This window comes from Narcine bancroftii, chromosome 1 (assembly GCF_036971445.1).
Source record: "Narcine bancroftii isolate sNarBan1 chromosome 1, sNarBan1.hap1, whole genome shotgun sequence".
Taxonomy (NCBI): Eukaryota; Metazoa; Chordata; class Chondrichthyes; order Torpediniformes; family Narcinidae; genus Narcine; species Narcine bancroftii.
The window spans coordinates 20,189,887-20,215,433 of record NC_091469.1 but is presented as its reverse complement, the minus strand read 5'-3'; the positions used below and the strand labels follow the sequence as shown (position 1 = coordinate 20,215,433).

Genomic DNA, 25,547 nt, shown 5'->3' with positions numbered 1-25,547 from the left:
CCTGTCTTCGTACGAATACAAATTCAGTGTTTAATAGTGATTGGGGCACTTGTTGCCTAGGTTTGCCATGCAAGTTGGTAGAGGATGGTTTGCTGTTAGAAATACCCTTGAGTTGTTGCAGGATGTCCATGTCTGAATTGCTGGTGAAGTGAATATCTCCTGGAACCATAAGGGCCGCACCATACATCATTTCTGCAGACAGATCTTCTTTTGGAGCTGTTAGTACTCCTAGCAGAACCCTAGGTAGTTAATCGACCCACTTGGGGCTGGTGAGTCAGGCCTTCAGTGAAGATTTAAGTTGTCAATGGAAACGTTCCACCAGGCCATTGGACTACGGATGGTACACAGTAGTGTGGTGCAACTGTGTACCATAAAAACAAGCCAAGGAAACCCATAACGCTGAAGTGAACTGTGGTCCATGGTCCAAAGTTATGTGTGTAGGCACTCCAAATCTAGCAATCCAACTTAAGATGAATGCTCTAGCACATGCCTCATTATCACTGACTGGTAATGGAATGGCCTCTGGCCAGTGTGTGAAGCAGTCTACTACCATGAGAATATACCTCATGTCTTGTGATACTGGTAATGGTCCAACCAGATCCACATGCACATGCTCAAATCTTCTGCGTATTATTGGGAAAGGCTGCAAGGGTGCCTTGGTGTGGTATTGAATTTTCTCAGATTGGCAGAATATACATGTTCGTGCCCATTGCGCGACGTCCTTTTTCAGCCCATGAAGTCCTAATGGATGGGTGTGATAGATTGTGAATGTCATCAAAAAGATGCCATCTCCAAGATAATGGGGCCAATGGTCGAGGATAGCCCAATGATACATCACAAAGGAGTTCTGGGCTACTTTGTTGTGGTGCCACTTGTTGAATGTCAAGTCCAGTAATAGCTATACTGTATGCCTGTATATCCAGATCCACAGATTGTGCCACAGCCAGTTCAGCAATGTTGACTCCACCTTGAATATGGCACACACACATGATCTAGAGAGCACATCTGTGACCAGATTGTCCTTTCCCAAAATATGACGTATGTCCATAGTAAATTCCGAAATGTAGGACAAATATCGTTGTCTTGCCGACCAAGGATCTGTGACTTTGCTAAAGGCAAAAATGAACGGTTTATGGACTGTGAATATGGTGAAATATTGACGTTCCAAGATATAATGAAAGTGCCTTATAGCCAGATAAAAGTCTAACCGTTCTTGATCAAAGGTGCAGTACTTCATTTCCGCTGGTCTTAGATGATGACTAAAGAAGGCAAGGGGCTGATAATGGCCATTGACGTATTGTTCCAGAACTGCACCTACAGCTGTTCCTGAAGCATCTGTGCTAAGCGTCAAAGCAGCTTCAGGATTTGGATGCTCAAGCATTGTTGCTTTGGCTAATGCCTCTTTGCCAGACATAAATGCGGCCACTGCCTCTGAGGTCCAGGTAATGTTTTTGTTTGGAGCAGAGATGATGTCAAACAGGGGTCAGAGGATGTCAGCAATCCCAGGAATAAATCTGTGATAAAAATTTATCATTCCCAAAAACTTCTGTAGCCCTTTGACGGTGACAGGTCTGGAGGATGTACAGATGTCGTCTACCTTGCCTGATAGCAGAGATATGCCATCTGCTGTTATCTTATGCCCTAAGAATTCTATGGTTGACTTGCCAAATTGACATTTGTCAATGTTAATTGTCAGACCAAAGTCTTGGAGCTGTTGGAAATGGCGGCACAAATGCAGGCGGTGATTTTGCTCATTTTGACTTGCTACAAGGATGTCTCCCAAGTAAATATACGCAAAGTCTAAATCTCTGCCTAGAGCGTCCATAAGCTGCTAAAAAGTTTGCGCAGCATTCTTTAAGCCAAATGGTATTCTGAAGAATTCAAAAAGACCAAACGGCATAATAATTACTGTCTTGGGAATATCATTCTCATGAATCGGTATCTGATGATATACCTTAACCAAATCAATCTTTGAAAATATGCAACAATGATGCAAATGGGTGATGAAATCCTGTATGTGTGGAGTTGGGTATCTGTCAGGTGTAGTGACATCATTAAGCCTACGGTAGTCGCCGCAGGGTATCCATCCGTCTGTCTTCTTGGGTACCATATACAAAGGTGAGGCCCAAGGGCTGTTTGAGTGTCAGATGATACCCATTTCTTCCATTGCTTTAAATTCTGCCTTTGCTTGCTGCAATTTATTAGGCACCAGACGACGAGCCCTGGCATGGATCGTGGGCCTGATGTGTCTGTAATGAGACACACCATGGGCTGTTCTTGAGGCATTGAAGTTAGGGGTGAGAATATGGGGAAATTCGTTGAGTAGAGCAGTATATGCATCCTTGTGTAATGTATGTATTCTGAGCTGTGAAACTCTCCCTTTGATGCTCGCCAGTGGATAAGTCTAATTTTCTGCATTTTACATCTACCAACAAGTCGTGGGAACATAAAATATCTGCACCCAAAATGGGTTGAGTGACAGAAGCGAGAACACAATTCCAATGGAACGTGGTTCCACCTATTGCTATTGTGACTCTAGTGGTGAAACTTGGAATGGCAGTTCCATTCGCTGCTCGCAGGATCAAGTGGCATTTTTAATGCGTCCTTTCAAAATAGGTCAGCAGGAGCAAACTAAGTTCAGCATCTGTGTCTACAAAGAATTTGCGCTAACCTGCATCGTCCTGAAGATACAATAGGCCTGTATATATACCAGCTGCCAAGGCCACTACTGGCAGATGGCTCTCTAATTTCCCGACTTCTTTTTGTAGTAGATGCATGGCTGGACGCACTTATGGGCATTTTTTTCCCCAGCAGCAATGGTAAAAACACCACTCTCGACGTACATCAACATGTTCATCTTTCTTGGATTGGACTGAGATACAGGAGGCTGATAGGATGCAGGAGATGCTTCTGCTGCAAAAACTGGATGTATTCGGGCAGACTCTTGTGTAGGAGTACGATAGAGCCTGTCAGCCTCTCGAGCCACGTCATGGGGACAGCAGAAATCCATGTTACCAATGGGTATGGCAACGTGAGCTGGAAGTTTTGACAGAAATAAGGTTTCAAAAAGCAGACAATGGGAATGACCATCTGACGATGCCAGCATCTCATTCATCAGGTCTGATGGATTCTTGTCACCTAGGCCTTCCATGTACAAAAGACGCATGCCACACTCATGCCTAGTAAGTTCCAATGTGTCAAGAAGAAACTGGCGGAACCTAGTGTACTGGTCTTCTGCCGGAAGATGAGCAATAAATTTGCTTACTCGTGACGCAGTGGCCACGTCCAATGTACTCATGACATGCCAAAATTTTGTGTCTTCCGCCATTGTACCCCGAAGACGAAACTGGGTTTCAGCTTGAAGAAACCCAATTCAAGGCTGATGTGTCCAGAAAGGAGGCAAATGAAGCCCAACTGCCATGGTGGCGGGCGTTGTTGCTGCAGTTGAAATTTCCTCTTTTTCCATAATGAATCAAATTAATTGAATCTTAACTTCAGGGTCACCAATTTGTAGCAGCTACTACAGTCGATGCTACTAAATGAAGGCAAACACACACAAAGGTAGTCAACTGGTTTATTGCAGATGTACAGAGACCATTTATTCCCTGCCTGTTAATGAGCTCGTTAATGAACAGCGGTTAAAGCTATGAGCCATTAGCACCACGCCCATTTAAGCAGGGGCTTCATCTGATCCACTCGCTGTTCTTTGCTGCCCAACACTGCTAGCCCGCGATGTGTCAGTTAAGTCTGTGAACTGACGGTGGCGGTTCGCAATGCCGCATGTGCACCTGCTACAAAAGCATATTTATTTTAATTGCATCATTCTACATCAAGGTAGCATTATTTCTTGATAAACTATAATTTATTGAGCGAATCTGCAGAATGTGCCTCAACCTTCAATAGAAACCAAATTAAAAAAAAAAAATACCTGTAGATGTTAGAAATGCTCCGCAGGTCAAGCAGCATCTGCAGAACGAGAACAAGTCTGGATTTCCTATTATTTCTGCCACAAAATAATAAATTCAGTTGCTTTGGAGCCAAATCAATGGGACCAATTTTTCCATTGGGTGGAGTCATGACTGGTCAGCGCGGGGTTCCCCGGACACCAGCTGCTACAACCCGCTCAGTCAATCTACATGCTCAAGTGCGAGCTAGTCAGTGGCAAGAGGGCACAGTGAGCTTATGCATCTCCCAGCCACCTTTCTGCATGGTGACATTCCCTGCAAAATTGTGGGGCCCTCGCATTGTCAACGGCAGAAATGGAAATGAGGAAAGTTGTTAACTCGGACTAAATGTGTCACCATCTGCCGTGAATCAATATTTCTGGCCATTACCACTGTCCGAGGTGCAAGTGTTTTACCTTTACTTAATTCTAAGGGAATTGAGAACCATGTGATTCCTCCGTACCAGTGATGCGCTGGTATTATATATCAGTTATTATAGATGCCACCAGCGTTCTGGAATGTATTGACTGAATGGGATGTTTCCAATCCACCTTCTGTGAGGGACAAGAGTATGTTGGGAATGGGGAACACTGCTCTTCGGTTCTGCCTCTTGGTGAATAAACATGAGGAAATGCCTTTGGCACCAGGACACTCCGTTGCCTGAATATAAACCGCATCATCTAAATAACTGCGGCTCCTGGCACTTGGTCAAGTTTGGATTTTGCCATCAACAGTGATGATACATCTCAGTGTAGTTGCCATTTGAATGATTGCATTTCCAATAATCATTAATTGTCCCCCTTTTTTCTTTGAAACTGTAAACCTTGGAGTATTTGTTCCGTAAAGTCAGTGGTGGGTACAGGTCTTTGGGAAACTTAAACATGATAATAGCCCACGAAAATTAATGTCACTGAACAGGCACTAATCTTCTATTCAGTCTGTTTACTGGAAAATTACAGATTTTATTTGTTTTGTTTTTAAACAAATTTCTGAATTATTTTCGAGGCGATTGTGAAATTTAGCCTCCAGCTACTGCAAGCTAACTCAAAGCCTTTCTTCTATTTTGGATATTATATGGACAAATGCATTGGACGTAAAAACTCAAAAACCCAGAGAAGCTCAGCAGGTCCTATAAGACAGCTTTAATAAACTAATATGTACACTAAGAGATCTTGTCTCTCTGCAAGACGAATCTGGAAGGCTAGACTGTAGCACTGGACTGCTTTATATACAAGGTTACCGGGATGCCCCCTGTTGACCTAGTGGTGTAATTACATATCACCACAGATCCAACAGTGTCCTTGATGTAGCAAAGGCAAAGATACATCACTGACCTTTCCGGCTTGAGCCCTTCAGCAAAGTATGAGAGAATTCTGGCAAACATCAGGCCAAAAGAGTAGGAGGGAAGAATTGGGTTGGGGATGGGGGGGGGTTGAGAAAGACAGGTGATGATAGCTGGAGACCTTAGGGAGGGGACAGCAGCAATGAGGGGGGAGAGGGGATGGTAGGACTAGGTGGGTGAAAGAACTAGAAAGACAGGAAAAGAGGGGAGGGGAAAGAAAAGGCGAGCAGATTTAATGGAAAGCAGTAAAGTCAATGATCATGCCATATGGCTGGAGGGTGCCCAGATGGAAAATAAGGTGTTGTTTCTCCAATCTGCGGGTGGTTAGTGTGGGACTGTCATAAGGCCATGGACAGATATGTGACCCGGGCATTGGACGTGATTATGAGTTGGCATTAGATAAGATTACAAGTTGGCTGAGAGTGAGGAAATAAAGTAATGCATAAATGCCAGGGTGTATGTGGAGAACTGGAGGAGATGGCTTTGTACCCAAGGCCCAGAAATTTTACTGAAACCTACAGGAATCCCTTTCTATGGAGAGGCAACTCTTCCTTGATGAATCAGAAGATCTGTGTGCTTAAAGTGCAATTTCTGACATTTGTTGATTGCTCGGTATATGTGAAAAATTTATAGTCTGTACCCATGAGAACCCAACTGTAGCAGTAAGCATGGACACCCATCCCTAGCTATTGGAAGCCCTGTTAATATAGTTGTTCATCCTGGAAGTCAAAATTTTATTCATCTGGCTTACTGAGCTGTCCAAGTCTGAATATAGGAGACTGCAAATAAATTTGGGCATTTTGACAACCAATAATAAATTCAGGCCAGCATGCGGTACCTCTTATTGGCTGCATGGACCTGCCAAAAGCTGGAACAATTCCCTTAGTCTCTTCTGTACATTGATATTCAGGTGTATTGAGGAAGACTGTCCTTTGTCAATGTTGCTGTCTCAGGAAGCCAGCCAACATACTAAAGGACATATCACACCACAGTCAGGTTCTTTACTCACCCTTTCAATCCATTAAAAGAATGCAAGTTGGAAAGCATGCACCTCCAGATTCAAGGACAGTTTTTTTCCTGTTGATTATGGACTATTTGAATAGAATTTCCATTAGTATGATGGAGATGCTAAGAAAATGCAGATGCTAGAATCTGGAGTGAAAAGAAAACAATCTGCTGGAAGTACTCAGTGGGCTGATTAGCAGTAGTGGAAGAAAGAAATTGGTCATTGTTTTGGGTCAGAACCTTTTGTCAAGACAATTTGAAGATCTTGATGAAGGGTTCTGGCCTAAAACATCAACCATGAGGCTGCTGAGTTCCAGCAGATTATTTGCTGCTCTAATACAGAACAATGCCTTGCATTGTTTAATCATACCCTTCTCTTTAACACACTACCCTGCATTTCTGTCTTCGGTGACACCTTACCCTGCACTTTTGTTTTATTGCAACACTGTGGTTTTTTTTTAAATTCTTGCACTGCTTGCTGCACTGTGTAGAGGTTGACTTGCCTGGCCAGCACACAAAGCAACGTTTTTCACTGTACATGTTAATACCAGCTGGTAAACTGAATTGAATTCTATGCAATACATTCTATATAATGGGAATGGAGCCCTAAAAGGTGCATCTATTCATTAACAGTTGGTGCACCTGCAGGAATGTGAAAATCGGCTGGCATTTGTCTTTGAAACACTTGATATTGTTCATTACGCTCCTCTAGGTCTAATCATATCAGAGCGTAAGCAATACTGCAGTGAAGTTAAAAACAGAATGTTCCAGAAGCACACAGCAGGTCATCTGATGTTTTGTAAAGAGAAACAGAGTTAGTGTTTCAGGTTGAGGGCCCTGAAAGAATAAAAATCAGAGGATATGGGGGAGGGATGATTGGGCAAAGAGATTAAGTGTGATGGGATGAGGCCAAGGTTGCCATAGTGATGCATTGTAGAGGACATCTATCGGTGGGCTAATTGGGAACAGTTAGAGAGAGAGAAGAGGGACAAATATGTTGAACTGAGGGCAGTTAAAGCAAATGAAAATAAAGAAACATTAAAAATGCCAAATTCAGAGGAGTGGGACCTGTGCATCATGTCAGACTGTCCTGAATGCAACAGGAAAAACTGAGCCACTATCGCAGTTGAGAGACTTTATGGAGAAATGGCTAGTTCAGGTAACAAACAGAGTAGACTGAAGGTTGCAAAGTGAAGATAGAGTGCTGTTCCTCAGACTTCTACTGAGCTTTATTCCAATGTTTCAAATTTAAACTAACTTGTTCTTCTTTCTTTTGTAATTCTAATAAATGGCTCTGTGACCTGAAACATCAATTATTTTTCATTTTCCAAAGATGCTGTTTGAGCCGCTGAGTGTTTCAAGACTTGGCTGGTTTCTTTTTAGGATTTAGCATCCTTTGCAGATATTTTATTTCTGCCCACTGTGATGTGGCCATTGAGAGCTCCAATGTGCTGTTCCAATTCCAGTGCAAATTTCATGAATATTTTCTAAATAACCTCCAACTCAATTTTGGGGTGGGGGGGAGAGATGGATGTGGAGGAAGGTGGTGAGAGATGGGGGCATGTGGTGGTGGTGGTTTACATAGTTGTTGAAGACAGCAGCTGTGTGATTGAGGCCACTGTCACTGAATTTGCCAGATAACTTATTTTGAACAACACTTCTCCTCAATGGATATCAATGGTGTATTCCAGAAATTTAAGAAATCGGTGACTGACACATTGAAACTGTAAACCTACTTTGATCAAGGAATTTTCTCACAGATATATGAACAGAATATACTCAGCAGGTCAGGCAGTATCTGTGGATAGAGAAACAAAATTAAGGTTTCAGATCAAATATATCCAATAAGTGGTTGTTAATCTGAAATGATAGCTCTGTTTCAATATCTCTTGATGCTGTCTGACAAAATTTCCTTCTTTGTTTTTTAATTATCACTTGGTCATTGAAAAATAATTGTTATCGAGCATATTAATGTTGTTCAAAGTGTTTCTGACCCAGACATTGACTCTGTTTTTCTTTTTGCAATCAGTATCTTTAACATTTTCTGTTTCTGTTTTACGTCCATTCAACATACAAGCAGAATTAGGACATCAAATTTGCTCCACCATTCCAATTATAGTTGATGCATTTTTCCTCTCATTCCTTCCTTCTCCCCATAATCTTTGACTCCCTTACTCATCAACAACCGAGCAACCTCTGCTTTAAATATACCAATGACTTGGCCTCCACAACCATCTATGGCAAAAGAAATTTCACAGATTCACCACCATCTGCATGAAGCTCCTCATCTCTGTTCTTAAGGGGCATTCATTTATTCTGAGGTTGTGCCTTTTGGACCTGGATTCTCCCATTAGTGGAAACATCTTCTCCATGTCCACTCTATCCAACCTTCCAATTTTTCTTTTCAGATTTGCAGATCTGCAGTTCTTCATTATTTTAATTTGCTCAATTCATTATTTTGAGAAATAGAAAATGGATCTTTGAATACTTTGACTATTTGTTTGTGAATTCATCTTTGATTATTTCATAATTACTTCAGAAAAACTATTGGATCAATTGAGTGAAACAATTCGATGAGGTTTTTTTTCATGAAGCCAAGTGCAAGTAGTAACCATTGTCACCACTGACTTCAAAGTTCTTTCATTCAAATAGCCTAATAATTTATTTTTTTTGCACCAGAATTCAACCTTGTTGAGCTAAACTATTTATTTCAAATTCTGGGTAATTCAAACAATTTTTCAATTGATAAATTTTTATTTTTGAACCTATCCAGCATTTTAATTCATTTATTCATATAAATTACAATTAAAGAGAAAGAAAATGTCTTGAACGATAGTGAGAAATAAATCTTTGATAGAATTTGCTAAAGAAGTACCATAATATGAGCCGCTTTCAGGTGCTCGGACACAGAAAATGTGTCGGCAGAAGCGGCTGGGGGAGTGCAACAGGGACGTTCAGGTGGCCGCGAAGAAGATGCCTTTCTGTCACCTGAACGTGCCAGCTGAAGGAGAGCCACGTCCAAGTGAATGCAGGGTTGGCCAAGGTGCTGTGGAAAACTCACCGCTATTCTTCAAAATAGTAGTTTAAACTATCAAGTCCACAGATAATGTGGCACCACGTTATCACTTCCTTGTTATACCTGCCAGATTACATGCATGGGGTGGTATTAAAACCATTAACCCTTTGACTCGCAGGTAAGAGGGCTGCCTATACATATGTGGTTGATAATTCTTGTCAATTCAGTCAAATCATTGACGATGTTCTGAAGAAGGGTTGCAAACCCTAAATGTTGACACTTCCTCTCTGCATAGACGCTGCCTGTCCCGTTGAGTTGATACAGCATTTTCTGTTAATTGTTTCACTGAAAGCAATTGTGCTTATAGTTTTAATGTTTACACCATCCTGCTTGAATTCCATCTTTGCTTTTGCTTCCTCGAGTGGCTGTTAGTGAATTAACCTGAACCAGTACACTGAAATCCATCATGCCCAAAACTCTGGGCAAGATCAACCTCTCACCAAAGCCCCCCCAAGTGACCAAGGAAGATAAAAGAATTGGGTGTTACAGCTTCAGATATTCCTAAAATGTCATCCTAAACACGATCCAGGGAGCAGTTTATATGTATTCCAAATGATACATATTTACTTTTTAACTGTAAAAAAAAAACTTCCCTTAAATTTGCACTAACCCATTTTATTCTTCTGGTGAAGTTCCTCAAAAAAAAACAAAGCTTCAACCAGGATGGTAAGGTTGACTGTAGTGGATATACATTGATCATGGAATGTACTTTAATGCTACAGGCCCATTTAACCCAAGTGTAGTGGAAATAGCAATGTTCCAACTGCAACGGATGGAGTTTCACAAAAGCTCACTGAGCAAATCAAACTAAGATCAAGTAATAAATACATTTTAAAATGTTTTAAGCTTTTATTCTGGATGGCCCCGTGGACAGTTTTGGGGAGTGGTGGTGGCATTTCTATCAAACCAATCAAAAAGGGACAAATGTGCAACTGGATTCAAAACCTGGAGACTTGTTTTTCCCAATTGCCAAGAGCAGAACTTGACTAAAACCTTAGTCTGACTTTTTGAAGTTCAGTTCAAGTTTTCTTCATGTGTTTTAGTGATATTATATATGCATGTGCTATCATGCACCCAGATATACACAGTAACATAAAGTTAGACTTATTTCAAAAAGTATTCAATTGTAATCGTGAAAATTCGCTCCTTCACCCATGTTATGGCAACAGTTCATTATGACCAAAGTATTAACACATGAGATAAACCAATTAATAACTTGCGGGTATCTGCAGTTACATTCATACCTAGTGCCACGATCGTTATCAGGAAGTGATGACATTTCCTGTGCACTGTGGCCGTAGTCACTGCTGCGTTCAGGTGCCACGGGGGATGCTCCGAGGTGGAGAATATACCTACCTGAGGAGGGTTAGGTAAGTGCTCCTCAGGGCCAGGATCTCCACTTTCATGTGGCCTCCCGACAGCCGCATTCAGGTATTTTAGACAGCTTTACAGTCAGTCGGGTATTCTGGCCACCTGAAAGCGGCTATAGAGACCTGCTCTCTTCTACTTCATCACTGAACTCTAAGATCTTTATCAAATTGATAAATATTTTTTGACTGTTTCCATTCATTTGTCTGCCATTTATTTTCAATCTGAGTTTCCCTTTAGTCATCTATTGCTTGCAACTGAGTCAATTGTTCTGTTAAGGAAAATTCTGTGAAGGTTCCCATGTTTGAAGAGGGAATGCATGAGAGAATTGGTTTGACAGTGTTGTATCCCCACAATGCAGTCAGATCTGGTTCCCAACTTTGGGCTGCTTCCTGGTCCTCTCATGCTTGCATTGAGGTACTGAATGAAAATAGTCCAGAAATTCACCTTTTGAGTTATTCTCAATATGAGAGTAGAAATCCTTTGAATTTACTTGATGTTTCCTTGCATTGACATGGTGCAGTTTAAATAACCCTCTGTTTATCTTGTAATTTTCACATCTTAAAAGACTATTACATTTACCAACAGAGATATGTCAAATTTCTGTCTGGTGAACTTTCTCATGGGATCTCACTGCTCTTTTCTGTTATCCCTTCAGAGCAGATTGTTGATTAATTGTCAGAAATTTCTTCAGTAGGAATTTGGCAAAATTGTTGTTTGTTTATGCATATTAAAGCTGATGGGTGTGCATTTTATTTGATTAGATTAGGAACTAAGTATTTGACAAAGTGTGATTAATGAAAATCAAAAATTTAGTATTCACTGTTGCAGTTTGTTAACAACGTGCTAACACAGTCAACTGCATCAAGATGAGAAACAAAATGGAAAGCAATTTCTTTCTCCTGTCAAATCAGACTTTGTGTCACAAAATGCCTAGTACAAAGAAAATGGTTTTTCTTCAGCAGACCAACAGGTTAGCTCAAACATTCACACAGTTGTGTAAAGAGGACAATTTATGGAGTGGAGAATTACAAGGAATAGGACAAACAATTTACTCCAAGCAAGGGCAGCATGAGACAAAAGTGCTGGAGAAACTCAGCAGTCCACACAATATTTATAGGAAGTTAAGGGTAGCCAATGTTTTGGGCCTGACCCCAAAGAGCCGGCAGGTGACTAAATAAAAAGGTAAGCGGAGGAGAGGAGGAAGAAAGGGGCAGGAGGTGGAGCACAGGCTAACAGGTAAGAGGTCATAGGTTGAAGAAAAAAAAGTTGAGAAGTGATTGGGGGTGTGGTTAACCCTGAATGGAGAGGGAAAGGGAGGGAAGGGGTTTGAGACCATTCCCACAACATGTCTTTCCACTACCAAACCGAGGGAAATTGGAGAAACAACACCTAATATTCTATCTGGACACTTTCCAACCAGATTAACATTGACTTCTCCAGTTTTTGTTAAATCCCTCCCTGAGTCTCTCTCTTTCCCTTTCCTCCAGCTCCTTCTGTGATTTGCATTTCAATCACAGTGTCTTTTTTTTTCCCAATGCCTGCCGATGTTTTCCAATACCTTGATGAAGGGTTCAAGCCTGAAACGTCAGTTATGTATTTTTACCTTTGCTATATAAAAGACACTGCTTGACCTGCTGAGTTTCTCCAGCTTTGTGTTTTCACTTCAACCACGGTGCCTGCAGATTTTTGTGTTTTACTTCGGTCTGAAAACTTGCCTGTTTAACTCCAAGGGCAGCATAAGAGCACTGTTGTGGGCTTCATTCAGGAGCCTGATAGCTGTGGGGAAGAATGTCCTTAAGCCTATCGGTGGATGCTTTTCACTCTTGCTTTCTTCCCAGTGGAAGAAGGGTGAAGAGACTGTGTCCAGGATGTGACAGGCCCTTCAGTATGTCAGCTTCCTTTCCTAGGGAGTGGGAGGTATAGATGGAGTTTGTGGAGGGGCGGATATTTTCATTATGCTCTGAGCTGCACTTACTGCCTCTGTAGTTTCTTCCTATCTTAAGCAGAGCAGCTCCCATGCTATACTGTGAATCATCCAGCAAGTACAGAGTTTTGTGATATGGTGCACCAGTACGGTAACCCTGATAGGGTACATGCAAGTAAAAAATTCTGGTGCAGATGGACTTTTGTATTATGACAATAAACTCATTGTCACTATCAGTTACATATAAAAGTGGATATGAAGGTGTTAAACATATTAATATTTTAAAATAAGAAATTAATAATGTTTTAAAAAATATCTTGAGAAGCTATAATATTTAACACAATTGATGTTTCCACAGTTTGGGTGGTGAAGCTTGAAAAAGAATTAGTGGGCTTGCTAAATCAGTTTCTAGTTTTTAGGTAATTTATTTCTCCTCTTAAAATACTCTATCTCCCTATCAGAGAGAACAATACACCTGTGAATGCTCTTTTACTCCTGTACTTGCATTCATTTTCAGACTATTGCAAATCTCCATCCCTGTTGTTTCAATGTTAAACAGCAACTTGCTGCAACATTCTTTATTAGTGCCGATGAGTTCAGGAGCTCTAGTTTTGTGAATTCTCAGTTATGGGAATAGATATAGAAAAGGTTAATAGCAATGCCACTACCAAATTCATTTTCATAATGCATACCTCAATCTGAGAACAAGAAGAACAATAAATCACCTTTTTCTTAAACTTTATTTAAAACATTTAGAAACAACATGAAATCAATAGCATTCATTCACCTCCACTCTCTGGCTTATTCTGTCCAGCAGTTATAAAATCCAGATCACTACTTCACCATGAATACATTGTGTCTGAACCTGCCTGACTAACCTCCCATGCGGGACTTTGTCAAAGGCCTTACTAAAGACAACATATACATCCACAGCCTTTACTCCATCAGCTTTCCTGGTAACCTCCTGGGGAAAAAAAAGCTCTAAGATGGGTTAAACATGACCTACCATGCACAAAACCATGTTGATTATCCGTAATAAGAACTTGGCTATCAAAATATTTGTATATCCAATCTCTTAGAGCACCTTCCAATAATTTACCTATCACTCATGTCAGACTTATTGGCCTAGATTTCCAAGATTACTTTTGGAGCTTTTTTTAAACAATGTGAGCTACCCTCCAATCTCTGGCACTACACCTGTGCAAAGGACATTTTAATTCTTTCTGCCAGAGCCCCTGCAGGTTCCACACAAGCTTCCCTCGAGGTCCATGAAAATGAATATCTTGTCAGGCCCTGGAGATTCATCCACCCTTATTTGCTCTAAGACAGCAAGCACTTCCTCCTTTTTATATAGGTTCCATGACCTCACTGTTTGTTTTCCTTGCTTCCCACAACTCTACTAGTTTACCGAGTGAATACTGATGAAAAAAAAATTAAGACCTCCCCCATCTCTTGGCTCCATAGAAAGCCGTACACTCTGATCTTCAAGGAGACCAATTTTGTCCTTTATTATCCTTTTGCTCTTTTTTTCACTGAATATTTTATTTTGAAGTTTTAAACTCATATATTCATCCATATTAAAATTCATTGTACAATATATTAATATAAACCATACTACAGGTTGACTTTAAACCCCAAATCTATTCTACCCTACTCCCCCCAAAGAAATAATAAAAAAATAATAAGAACCCTAAAAAATTAAAGCAAGAAAATAAAAAGTAATATCTTCAGACTACTATTCAAATAACTTTATAATATCTAAGGGGTATCAGAGCAAGTTTCAAAAATATAAAAAAGTAACCTAAAATTTTAAATATTATTTAAAATCTATAAATGTCACATCCAAAAATATATTATATATTTTGTTGTTATTAATAATATTCTTGTTCCACACCAACCCCCCCCCCCCCCCCACACACCTCACTCTTTTCAAAAGTCATTCCCCTTCTCTCAAGCATAGGGCCCACTACTAACAACCTTTCGCAGAAAAAAAATATTATTATTAAGAATAGAAAAAATCTTAGGACTAGTATCAAAACAAATGGGATCTTTTTCTCTTTTTATCAGATCAAAAGAGTATCAGTGTGAATTTCAAAAATGTAGAAAACTAACCTACCATTTATAACATTGCTTAGAATGTTTATTATCATATTCCACAAAAAAAACCTTATTATTGTAATGATAATGATCATGGTGCAATGCAACTAGCAATGTCTTTAGGATTATAGTTCCTGTTTGATTATACTTGTTTGCCAGCAGGGGCTGACACAGAGCAAGAGACTGCAGTATGCAAGATCTATAATGGAGACTTGCAGCCTCATGGCATGCTTTTTAAAGTAAAGAACCTGACAGGTAATGTGGTTGAAAATTGGAACAGATTCAAACAACATTTTGGATTGTATTTAGTGGCAGTCGGAGCTGACGAGAAAAGTGATAAAGTGAAAGCATCATTTTTCTTACATGTCACGGGTGATGAAGCCCTGGAGGTGTATAATAACTTCACATTTGCTGCTGAAGGAGACAAAATGAAACTGGAAAAAAATAATGGAACAATTTGAGGCATACTGCATTCCTAAATGTAATGAGACGTTCGAGAGACACAGATTTTTCACATGTACAGAAAACAGAATAAAAAATTGATCAATATGTGACTGAATTGAGAAACAGAAGCAAGACGTGTGAATTAGGTGGACTGATCGACTTGCTGATAAAAAGACAGACTTGTGTGTGGTATTCCAGATAATAGTCTAAGGGAAAGACTGCCAAGAGTGCAAAATCTAGACCTGGAAAAAACCATAGCCCTCTATAGGGCTACAGAAACTGTAAAATTGCAGGCAAAAGAGCTGTTCAGTGAAACTAGCTGCAATGTGGATGCAGTGAGCAAGAATGGACATAAATTGTTTAACAAAAAGCACGCCAAAGTGGAAAGAGAGACGTAGCCAGTGAACAAAAATGAAAGGGACAATCGAAAGCCATGTTGTCGATGTGGTATACAACACCTACCAAAAAAGTGTCCAGCATATGGTAAAACATGCTATATGTGCAAACAAAATCAACCATTATACCCGTTGCTGTAGGAACCAAGTATAACAAAGCAAGGTTCATGCAGTCAGGGTCGGTTTTAAGCCTATTTGACCAATTTGATCAAATTGGGCCCTGTGCCTCAAGGCGGCCCCGTGAATATGTTTGAGCCCAGGCCTTGAGCAGAGAACAAACACTGTGACGGAATTCATTTAAACTAGTAAGAAAATAATAATACTATCGGCCTTATAAACTGAGGGATGTCAGTGAACTCATGAAGTTATTGCCCTTAATTGATCGTATTATCTCAATGAAATATTTTTAGGAAATATGTCATCGATTAAACTACTGACTATAGGCCTCCCTAGCCAAAAATGTCATGTTTCATATTCATTTCACCCAGTAAGATAGATGTATTCCGGAGCTGATGAAGCATCTCTTATTATTACCAAGATCAAAACAGGCTATAGGCTACTCAATAAAAGAATTTGTACTTTAATATAAGCTTGAGATAGCATCATGCTAGCATAGGGCCTAGCCCATAGCCTAGGCTTAAGCAGTTAGCCTGAATGTAATTAGCCTAGGGCCTAAGTGTAGAATTTCCGACAATGTTAGCAATCATAGATGGAATTGGTTAGGATATTCGGGTCTTGTAAAGATGAATAACCCCAAAGTTAGGTTAGTTTAAGTTGATCTTTACTGGGCTAGGTCGCTGTGGGGGTTATAGGCTATATCTTTACGAGCTGGTTTACAAGGTTATTCAGCTATAGGGGCATGTACTGTACCTCTCAGGGTTATTCATCTTTACAAGATCCGGATATTCTTAGCAAGGCTGCCTCTGTCATTGTTTAATAATTTTGCAGTAGTTTGATTTAGTATCAAAATAGTACTAGGCTACTGTTACTAACTATGCTATTGCACGGCCTGGGCTTAATATCGCCTATTTCATGTTTTTGGTGATTTGGAACAGGTGCAGTTTAGCTTGACCATGCGGAAATTGTTTTCTTCGGGGGCGAATTTCATCCATTACACGCATCAGTTTTTCTGCCGATTTTCTTGCCAAATATCTAGCAACAAACTAGCACTAGACATTTGACTAGAAAATCAGCTAAACAAAACGGCAAAATTAAAGTGTGTCCCCCCATTCTGGAATGTAACCTTAACTAACTAACCTAACCGTTACTAAAAAAAGGCAATTCTTACCTTATTTGAAGTTGTTGTCATTCAACAAATCCAGAATTGGTCACTTGTTTTGCTGTTCTGTGGCGTTCACAAGTTGAGAGTTGGGTACGATGTTCCAAGGTCAGCAGCTGATGTTAGAACAACATAAAGCTAACGAGCAAAATGACGTGGGATTGACGTTGGTTTCTTACATTGAACCAACGACGATGACAACATTGTTCCACTGTTGGAACAACGTAGACATGTTATCAGGGATGTCGAGTCCAATTTTATAACAAATTGCTAACCATATAACCATTTACGGAGTGGAAACAGGCCATGTTGGCTTTTCGAGTAGAACAACTCCACTAGCTCAAACTTTCCGCTCTCTGCCAATATAATTTTAATTTAATTTTTAAATTTAGATGTACAGCACGGTAACAGGCCCTTCCGGCCAATGAGTGCATGCGTCCAACGTCAAGTTATTTGTGTAATTTTAAGTCTAAACATTTTAAAATATACTTCTTTTACCTTTTTTTACCTTAAAAATATAGCCCAGAGAATTAGCAGCTTAAAATTTATATGTCATTTTACATGGCAAGTGCAAGCAGAGTTAAAGACAAAGGGCACAAGTATTTAAGTGACAACCAGAAATGAGCACTGGCCAAGGCTAAGGTAGCTGAAAATGAAAAACAGAGGTGCTATCACAAAATTCCTTGTCACGCCATCTTTGAAGCGCCCATGTATTGAGGATGAAGAAAATGAAAACAATTCAGAAAATTACTACACAGCCTTGAGTCCAATTACAGTTGATGAATACAATGATGAAATTGATAACAAGTTAGAAAAGGATGATGCAGATGTGAATCAAATTGAATCAATACACCAGAAAACAGTGCCAAAGTGGAAACTCCACTTATAGCTGAAAAAGACCAAGCCCAAACATCACGCAATGATGGATCATCCGTGAGTACAGTTGTAATTAACATTTATGATGACCCAACCAACTGGCCAGCATACATAAATCAAAATGTAAGAGATTATTTAGCAATGAAAGTTCCTCCTATTCCAGTGAACAACTTTCCACAAAATTAAAAGGGATTATGTTTTTCAAAGTTTCACTGTAAGAGGAAACTTCCAATTGGGGAGTGTGTTGAAAGACCTTGGATTATATACTCTGTCTGCTGATAGAATTTATTGCTTTTATTGTAAACTTTTTAGTAAGAACACAACCAGGGCACTATCAACAAGTGGATTCAACAACTGGTCTAATCTTCATACAAGGTTGTGTGAGCATGACAATTTTAAAAACCATTTGGAAGCCACAAGGAGTTTCTGGGAGTTTCACCAAAGACTTTGTAGTGGACAGACAATTGACAAAGAACTTGAAATAATCGTCAATGAACATGCAAAGCACTGGCAGCAAGTATTCAAACGGCTAATAGCAATAGTGCAGTTTCTTGCTGAGAGAAATCTAGCATTTAGAGGAACAGAGGAAAAAGTTGGTAATGAAAGTGTACACAATGGAAACTTTTTAGGTCTTGTTGAGCTGTTTGGAAAGTTTGACCCTGTTCTTGAAGAACATTTGCGAAAAGTCAAAACCCGCGAAATTCATAATCACTATTTAGGAAAAGATACTCAGAATGAACTACTAGACATTATAGCTACAGCTATTTTGAATGAGATACTGAAACGCGTAAAAGCAGCTAAGTACTACGCCATAATTTTAGACTGCACACCTGATATGAGTCACCAAGAGCAAATGTCTCTAACGATCAGGTATGTGTCTGATGATAACTTGGCTCCTTCAGGTGTTATGAACATTTCATAAAGTTTATGCAGGTTGAAAGTAGCACAGGAGAAGATTTATATAAAACATTATTAAACACACTGAAGGAATTAAATTTAGAGGTGAAAGACATTCGAGGCCAAGGCTATGACAACGGTAGCCACACGAAAGGTCACACATCTGGAGTACAAGCACGACTGTTGAAGGATAATTCAAGAGCTTTCCTTGTACCCTGTGCATGTCACAATTATAACCTTTTACTCGGAGATGTAGCCAAGTGTTGTCCAGATGCTATAACATTTTTTGGGATCTTGCAAAGGATCTACATATTGTTCTCAGCATCAACTAAGAGGTGGACAGTTTTTAACAAAAATGTACCCGGGTTATCAGTGAAACCCTTGAGTAACACAAGGTGGGAGTGTCGGATTGATAGTGTTAAAGCTATTCGTTATCAGGTTGGAGAAGTATATGATGCACTTGTGGAAATATCAGAGATAACAGATGAGCCCAAGGTAAAAGCAGAAGCTGAATCTTTAGCAAACCAGGTAAGAGACTACAAATATTTCGTTTCTTTGATATTTTGGCATGAAGTACTTTTTTAAAGTTAACTATATAAGCAAGGAACTACAAGGTGAAACAAAGGACATTGATGAAGGCATGGAATCATTTGAAAAACTATTATCATGACTAAGAATTTATAGAGAGGGCAGTTTTAATGATGTCCTAATAGGTGCAAATGAATTGGTTGAAGCTGTTGAATTACCATTGGCATTTAGACGATTTCAAGAAAAAAAAAACAATGTAGAAGGAAGAGAATGTTTTCATGTGAGGCAAAAGATCAACCTTACAGGGTTCAGTGCATCAGCTTAGTGCTAGACAAAGCTATTCAATCTTTAGAGTCTAGATTTAAGCAGCTTAAAAGCCATGTAAAATTATTTGGATTTTTAAATAACTTTCAGAGCTTACAAAAGGCGGAAATAAGGAAACACACAGCAGACCTTGAAGCAGCTTTAACTGACACCATACTAAAACAGCACTGATGGAGGGGTAGTTACTGAAACAGCTAAAGATGTGGATTGGCTGAAGAACTTGAAACTCAGAAAACTTTTCTTCCCTTCAGTGCCGTTAAGCCTCAAGCTCTGTTTGAAAACCTGGTAGTAAACAATCGATTCACAGCATTTCCTAATGTTTTTATTGCTTTGAGGATTTACTTAACAATGCCTGTAACAGTCACATTAGGCGAAAGAAATTTTTAAAAACTAAAACTGATTAAAACGATTTCACAAGAGAGACTAAACAATTTGGCGACGCTATCTATAGAAAATGACATTACTAAAACAATTGACTTTGAAATTATTTTGAAAGATTTTGCAAATAAAAAAGCCAGAAAAGTCTGTTTTTAAAAGACCTGCAGAAACAGTCTGTCCGTAATTGTCTTAAACTTGTATTAAAAAATTAAAACTTTCATATTGTCTTTCAATATTTAGTATATCAAGCATTTAATGCTATTTGGCTAAGAATGGCATACGACACAAAATATAAAATATCAATTTCGACTTTTGTAGTGTAGAGGCCCCGCTATCAATTTTCTAATTGGGCCCCGCAATTCCTAGCACTGCCCCTGCATGCAGTAGATGAGAGGGAGATAGAGGAATTCTATGTGGACATTGTGACTGAAAACAAGAAAGAAAACTGGATGTTGAGATTAAAAGTGAATGACACATAAATTTCAGTTAAATTGGATACTGGAGCATAAATTAATGTAATATCAGAGACTGATTCTAAGAAGATTAGACTCAGACCAAAGATGTATGGAACAAAAGTGAAGGTGACAGGAAATTCAGGTCCTGATATACCAGTGCGAGGAGATTGCATATTCAAAGTGAAACACAAGGACAAAGAGCACATGCTAGCATTCATCATGGTACCAAAGGATGTACAGGTCATACTAGGTTTAACAGCATGTGAGAAACTGAACCCAGTAAAAATAGTCGTCGTGGTGGAAAGCAAAGGAGAGACAGTCTATGATGAACTCATGAAAGAGTAACATGACCTATTTCAGGGTCTAGGCTGCCTTCCAGGAGAACACATGATCAGAGTGGATAAATGTGTGCCACTGATAATACATCCATGCAGAAAAGTTCCATTTGTGCTTCAAAGCAACTAAAGGCAGAGTTGGACAGGATGGAAAGCCTGAACATGATTCAGAAGATAGATGAGGCAATGGAGTGGGTGAGTTCACTTGTTGTTGTGGACAAAAAGAATGGAAAGCTTAGAATTTGCCTGGATCTAAGAAATCTAAGCAGAGCAATAAAGAGAGAACACATTAAGCTTCTGACGTGTGAGGAAATCATGTCACAGTTTGCAAATGTAAAGTTTTTCAGCAAGTTTGATGCATCATCAGGATTTTGACAGTTAAAATTGGATGAAGCCAATGCATGTTCAATAGTCCATTTGGCAGATACAGAGTCCTAAGGTTACCATTCAGATTACCTCAGCTCCTGAAGTGCATCACAAAACCTATCCATATGGTCTATGAGCACCTGGATGGAGTTGATACCTCAATGGATGACATCATAGTATGGGGAACCATGAGAATGGAGCATGATGAGAGACTAAGGAAAGTGCTGGAAGCAACAATGAAACCAAATCTGAAGCTGAATAGAGAGAAATACCAGCTCAGGGTGACAGAACTAACATTTGTAGGAGATATTATTGGCAGTGAGGGCATCAGACCAGATCCCAGAAAGGTGTCTGCCGTTGGGAACATGCCAAGCCCACAATGCAAAAAGGACGTACAGAGGTTTAATAGATGGTCAACTATATGGGTAAGTTCATATCCAACCTCTTAGAAACAATGGCTCCATTGAAAAGAGTAATAGAGAAGAACATTGAATGGGAGTGGGATCATGACCATGAAAAGTCATGGAGCCAACTAAAGAAACTGCACACAGAGGAACCAATTCTGAGGTCTTACGACCCAGAGAGAACGATCCAGATATCATCAGATGCATCTCATAGTGGGCTCGGTACAATCCTTCTGTAAAAATATGATGACTGGCAACCCATTGCGTATGTATCACGCTCAATGACAGATCCGGAGATGCGATACGCTCAAATTGAAAAGGAGCTGCTTAGCATCACATACGCCTGGGAAAGATTTCACCAGTTTGTGTCAGGACAAGCAATCAGTGTAGAGAGTGACCATAAGCCCTTGATTCCATTGTTCCAAAAGCCATTAAATGAATGTCCACTTAGAATATAAAGAATGATGATTAGGCTGCAATGCTATACACTGAATGTAGTGTACATTCCGGGTAAGCTAATGTACACAGCAGTCACATTGCCGAGAGCTGTTGACATGAGAGATCCCGCAAACGCCAAAATGGATGAAGATGTGAACACTTTCGTGGACATGATCACAAGGCCACTGCCCATATCAGATGTAAAAATGGAGCTCATAACATGGGGCCAATATGAAGCAGGACTGCTCACCTGACATTTCAGAGAACTGGAACTGCAGGGCAGAACTATCAGAGGTTGAAGACATCATCTACAAAGGAAGCAAAATCCTTATCCCAAAGAGTCTGAGAAAAGTGATGCTAAAAAGGATCCATGGAGGACATCTTGGAATCAAAAAGTGTAAGAAAAGAGCATGAGAGGTGATGAACTGGCCAAGAATCAACAATTATATAAAAAATGAAGTGTCCAACTCTACAATGTGCTGGAAATATCAAGCAAGCGATCCTGCAGAACCTCTAAAGCCACACCCACCACCATACAGACCTTACCAGAAGGTAGGCTCTGACCTATTTGAATGTCAAGGGAAGGACTATCTTGTAGTCACAGACTATTACTCTCTGTATCCAGAGGTGTGTAAACTGCACACCACCACTGCAGATGCTGTAATAACAGGTATGAAAGCCATATTCTCCAGATGTGTTGCAAGCGAGGTCTTCTCAGACAATGGACCCCAGCTTTGCAATTTAAAGTTCCAACAGTTTGCCAAAGAATGGGACTTTGTACACACCACATCAAGTCCTCATTTTCCACAGTCCAATGTTCTAGTAGAAAATTTGGTACAGACCGTGAAAAGACTGATGAACAAGGCAAAAAGTCAGTGGAACGGACTTCTACCAGAGCATGCTAGCATACTGTACAACGTCCGCTCGAGTGTGGTCTGTCACCAGCACAACTCCTTATGGGACGTAGGCTTAGATCAAACTTACCCATCCAGGATAACCTCCTTAAAAACAAAAGATGAGGAGAAAGTGAGGAAGTTCAAAGAACAGAAAGAAAAGCATAAGTATTACTTTGACAGAGGAACAAAAAATCTACCAACTCAACACTGGTGACCAAGTAAGGCTAAAAGACAAAACAAACTTATGGACTCAGAAGGAAACTGTCTTTAGTGAAGTCCAACCAAGATCATTCAGACAGATGAAAGTGCTGTTCTGTGAAGAAATCGTTGAGATCTTCAAATGGGACCAGCCACAGTAGATGGAAAGATAAATACTGTTGAACAACATGAATGCAGGCTTGAGAAGACATTGTCTGAGGCAACAACTCAGATTCAAGGACAATCAATCAGGAGATTATCAAGACACATGAATCCTCCTATAGACTCAGAGTAAATTTAAAGACTCCTATTATAGAAAGAAGTAGTGCTATCTTATTTGCTCTTCAAGTTTTAGTGTATGTTAATTTGAACACACAAAATAAGTTTTAAAAAATGTTAACCATGTTGATAATTATGAAAATGTAAGTTCCTGGTGTTAAAGTTAAAATTGCAGTGTTATACAAGGAAAACATGTTAGTTAAAAGTAAGCTACTTTTGCTTTAAGAAAGGAAGATGTAATGACAGTGATCATGTGTGCAAAGCAAACTTGCAATATCTTAAGGATTTTAGTTTCTGTTTGATTATACTTGGCTGCCAGCAGGGGCTGACACAGAGCAAGAGAATGCAGTAAGAGATGTCGATAATGGAGGCTTGCAGCCTCATGGCATTCCTAATGGGCTGTTTACATCAACTTTAAAGTAAAGAACCTTTTCCTTCATCCAAGTGTTGTCTAAGAACTCACACATATGAATACAAGATGAAACAATTATTATTGCTATACTTGTTTCACGCCTTTCCTTCTATTCCCCACAACCACATTCCTTTCAAAAACCATTTTCACTTCTCTCTCATAGGACCCAATATCAACAACACTTCCCCAAAAATATATGAAGTCCCAAGAAGAAAGCATAAAGTAAGGAAAAAAGTGAGAACCCCTCCTTTTAGTGTAAAAATCAAAATTACACCACCCCCCTCTATTTTACAGGTAATGGGAAAACCCACAAACAAACATGTATGTATGGATTCTGGAAGCCAGACTCCCAAACTCCCAGGCAAAACAATTTCAAAAAATCTTACACTCTTTTTTCCCCAAAGGATTAATATTAAACAAGGAAGAAATAGTATCATAATTCAGATTTAAAGAATCAGGTTTAAAGAAGTTCTCTCATTCTCTTTCAATTTCCTTCAACTTGTTCATAAAATTATTTGCTATTTCAATATCAGTAAAAAAACGTATTTCGTCCATTTTGTATCACGATTTTCAAATTGGTTGCAAGACGCAGCACATAATTGTAACCTTTTTTTCCAAAGGGTCCTCTTCAGTGGATTAAATTCCCTTCTGTGCCATATTTGCACTGCACTTATATCAGAATTAAAAAATATTTTTTCCTCCAGTGGTTTTCCTTCTCTCTCCTTAACCTTTTTTTTTGTTGCAGCTCCTAATTTTTTTTCACAATCATTAAATTTCATACAGCTAATTAATATAGAGCGTGGTTTTTGATTCATTTCTGAATGTGGATCAGGAGATCTATATACTTTTTCAATGTCTATCTTTACTCTGACATTTTGTAATCCCAGGACATTTCGCAACCATTCTTGAATGAAGCAAATGGGATTTACCCCCTCCACTCCCTCTTTGAGTCCCACTATTTTAACATTATTTTGTCTACTGAAATATTCTAATGAATCCAACTTTTTCAATATTTTTGCTTTTTCTGTAGCCCACTCATTTAATTCTTTTTCCACTTTAACCACTCTTTCTGTAGTTTCATCCACTTTTTCTTCCACTTCTGTTACTCTTTCATTTATAATCCCATTTTTTCTTTCTAGCCTGGTAACTACTTTTAAAATATGATCCAGTTTCTTGTTAGTATTCTGATCTTTCAATAAAAGTACTTTCATTATATCATCATTACTATATTTTTCTTTAGGTTGTACTTTAACTTTTTTAACTTGACTCACTGGTTTAACATTTTCCAGTTCATCCTCTTCTTCTGTACTTTGATCAGTCTTCAAATCGCCATTTTGGGGGGGGGGGGGGAGCTCCTTCTTCTAGCTTCTTCCAGTTCTCCTTCACTGTGTGCATACCCAGTCTCTTCTTCTTCCATAACATCTCTTGGTTCCATCACCAAAGGGGTTCTTCCATTCCTCCCAGGCATCGGGTTGTCTGCATGCGAGGCAGAACCAACCACAACTCGAAGCTTCTTCCTGTAAATAGGCCCTTTTCTGTTGAAAAATCGTGCTTCTCGTTGGGAGCTCAAAGTCACCGACAATTGTTGATTCTTCTTTGAATCTTCCACAGTCTCTAATAATGCACAAAATAATAACAATGGATAATAGCATTCGCAAATGCCATTCCAAAATAATATGGGAATAAATATTGTTAACCATTGGACTCGAGCAAAGTAATAACAAGTTATCTGATATTTTTTCAAAAGTATTTTAATGTCATTTTCCTTTAAAATGCTTGGTCCTATATTTGTGCAAATCTACCGACAAGCTTGTAATACTAATTCACACTGATAAACAAAGTTCAAGAGGTAATATAATATTCAAATGCTGCCAACAGATGGTT

The 25,547-nt window shown here is 39.3% G+C and overlaps 1 long non-coding RNA gene across 2 annotated transcripts in view; it reads right to left on the bottom strand.

Annotated features, from left to right (window-relative positions):
• LOC138755469 (uncharacterized) overlaps positions 1-25,547 on the bottom strand; it is a 60,319-nt gene that overhangs the window by 5,377 nt on the left and 29,395 nt on the right. Inside the window, exons 2-3 of one of the 2 annotated variants that reach the window (XR_011352319.1) lie at positions 16,887-16,993; positions 15,123-15,193 (exon numbers count right to left, since the gene is read on the bottom strand). This is a non-coding gene — a long non-coding RNA (uncharacterized lncRNA). The remainder of the gene's footprint in view (positions 1-15,122; positions 15,194-16,886; positions 16,994-25,547) is intronic. The other variant, XR_011352322.1, reaches the window with a different exon arrangement.